General features: G+C 42.5%; 1 pseudogene; it reads left to right on the forward strand.

Moving 5' to 3' along the window:
• LOC117439654 (zona pellucida sperm-binding protein 2-like) lies at window positions 1-2,645 on the forward strand (annotated as a pseudogene).
• The last annotated feature ends 600 nt before the right edge of the window (window positions 2,646-3,245 follow it).

The raw sequence follows: 3,245 nt of genomic DNA on the forward strand, positions 1-3,245 counted from the left end.
GTCCCAGAGACTCGGGTGTTCAGCGTTCTCTTGGGAACCTTCCTCCATGACGTTGAGCTGAGGAACATCACCTTCTCCACCGGGGTCCTCACTGTTGAGGAGAGCAATGCCAAAGGCTTCACAGTCCAGGAAACACAGCTTGGCTAATGGCTCCAAGAGCTTCTCTCTTCAAGTGCCCTTTGATGCCGATGTTGTCTTAAAACATGTATGACATTATAGATTCAAAATATCACTTTGTACCAACATATTTTCAGTGTTGCTGAGCTTTTATTTCATTTGTTGCAGAATCCTGAGCGCTTGGTTACATCCTACTTCCTCCCTCTGATCTTTGGGTTGATCGTCCTGCCTGAAGAAACTCCTTTTGCTCTCCCGGTCGACCTGCGGGCCTCTCTGCAGGATGTTGGTGAGATCATATTGAATTTGCTTTTGACAATATCTTCATGCAAATTGTGTTTTCTAAAATTAAATCAAACATTTTAGAGTAAAAGCTACACAATCAAATGGATAATGCATGTTTTGCTGCTCTAGTGCTACCCATCATGGCTGGCACCTGTGACCAGAACCAGTTTTACATCAGCGTGAAGTTCGGGAGTCACGGCTCTAATTTCAAGGCTATCGTTGGACCTCGAGAGCTGACGGCTGAGATGGCTGAAGACTACAATTTCTATGAGAACGGCACACACCTCAGCCTCATTCTGCCATACACTGCCAAGGACGCTGTTTTCGAGGTATGTCAAAACTACAAAATCCCACCATAGATCTTCTGCATTGGCTAACTTTACTTTCTTTTCCACAGCTGCTCACTGCAGAATCAGTCAAATCCAGAATTGACCTGCTTCTGTTGGATCGTGCAAACGACTGGGTGCTTGCTGATCTCTATCTGGCTTGCTACTTCCCCTTGAAAGCAACAGGTAAGATGGAACATGTAAGTATATTTGCTGCTTTAATTGATGGATTTGTGTTGCTTTACACATTGCCTGCTTCTTCCTCCAGAGTGCCACCCCAATGGCACAATGACCGCTGTTGCTGTGAAGGTTGAATCGACTCGTAATCTGAAGCCAAGTCAGCTGACGCTAAAGGACCAGTCCTGCACACCACAGTTCAGCGACGATCGCGTTGCATATTTCTCCTTCAGTGTGGATACCTGTGGAACCACCAGAACGGTGAGTGTGAATCGCATTTAAATATCAAAAGGGCTTTTTGTCAAATGTTAATGCGTTTTTGTTATTCAATAGTTCTTTGACAACTACATGATGTATGAAATGAGATCCGCCTGTCTTACAACAATGCCAAAGGAGCAGCCAACACATCACCAGTTGATCCTGATTACAGGTAAAATATTTGATTCTGTATAATTGGAGATGAATACTTTCAATGTCTGCATTTATATATTATTTTTTCCCATAATAGGCAAACCATTTCCTGCTTCTATGTGGTCAATGATACTCAGACTGTTGCCTTCAGCGCTAAACCAAGATCCTATGAGCCCGATGCAGAGATTGGCACCGGGCAGCTGATGGTGCAGATGAGGCTTTCCCAAGGCATGGTGGAATTTTACAACATCTTGTTCATGCATACAAAACACTGTTTGCAGGTCTCCGTTGAAAAAGAGATCTATGATCTCAAGGGACCAATCTGATTAAATAAAGGTTTGAAATGACATGAAACTGTAAATGTCCAGGCCTCCTGTCTCTAACGGGACTCTTCTCCTGCAGATCCATCCTACGAGCTCTTCTACCAAGCAGAGGATTATCCAGTAGGTGAAATATCTGCAGCAGCCTCTGTATTTTGAGGTGGAGCTGATGCATTCTAACGACCCGCACTTGGAACTCATTGCTGAGAACTGTTGGGCAACCCTTTATGAAGATAGGACATCTCTGCCAAGCTGGGACATCATTGTGGACAGGTAATGTTGTGCAAAACGAACTACTAACTACTCATTTCATTTGTTTAACTGCTGCTTTATTAACTTTCGAATTCCTTCACTAGCTGTGAGAATCGCAATGACAGCTATGCAACAATTTTCCATCCCGTTGTGAGTGACTCCAGAGTTTTAGTCCCGTCCCACATCAAGCGCTTCTCTCTAAAGATGTTCACTTTCACTAAAGATGACGAGGTTCTGAAAGACCAGGTAAGTCTTGTAAATCCAAATCTGGAGTCTTTTGGCCACTGCTGCATGTAGCCATGTGTAATAAATCATGCTGTCTGTCCACAGATCTATGTCCACTGTGATGCAGTGATTTGTGACACAAGCAGCCAGGCAGATGCTCCCTGCAGGGGCCAGTGTGTGCATCCTCCAGGTCAGAGCTACTCAAGACCTGCAGGTGTAAAAAAGGGTAAGTGACCGAGTCTGAACAAATGTAGTCGATCTGGATGTGCAGTTGGTAATCTTTACTTGTTTTGCAGAGCGAAGAAGCACCGACTCAACACGCCAAAGGCAGATCTCCTCTGGGGCAATTATTCTGTCTAACCTTTGAATATGTTCTACAAGTGTTTACATTTTGTCATTTGCACCTTATGCAATTGTGTTCATTGTTTTGTTTGGGACCAGGGGAACAGTTTTATCAATGAATGTACTGTACTGCCTTTTATATTGATGGATGACAGTAACGACTCGTGTATTGTGAAAAAAATAAACTCATTTTTAAAAAAAAAAGCCACATTTATTTATATAGTCGCTTTTATCAATGTATTGCATCTTCTGTGGTCAATTTTATAGAGCCTGTGACAGCATCCCAACAACTGTTGTGCAATGAAATATTGGGCTACTAGTAATCTCGAACCGTCAATTTAAAAAAGAAAAAGCGATACCGTTCCGTTAAATATCAATAATTCCTTCGACTCGTTTTGGGGGAAGCCGGAAGTGACGTCAATGCGGGAACGCTTCGAGAGCCAAACACGGACAAAGTGTGGTGTTATGCGTAGAAATGGTGAATTACTGAGATTAATAACGTTTTAATGAAGTTGACTACAGTATATTCATATTTGTCAGTGCTTTCATGTCAATTCGGCGAACATGATACATTAAATGATCGTGAGGATGATTAAAAATCGTTTGTTTGAGCCGGTCTGCATTTCCTGATGAGAAAACAAACCGATGCTTTTTGTAGTTGTAGTACACCAACAACATGGATTAAACGTGTTTTTTTTTTTTTAACCACAATGTTGGGGAAATTAATGGATAAAATGCACGGATTTTTATTATTATTCCCACTCCGATCGGGACACTAGGTCCACCGTTTCCC

This window comes from Pseudochaenichthys georgianus, chromosome 24, assembly GCF_902827115.2.
Source record: "Pseudochaenichthys georgianus chromosome 24, fPseGeo1.2, whole genome shotgun sequence".
NCBI lineage: Eukaryota > Metazoa > Chordata > Actinopteri > Perciformes > Channichthyidae > Pseudochaenichthys > Pseudochaenichthys georgianus.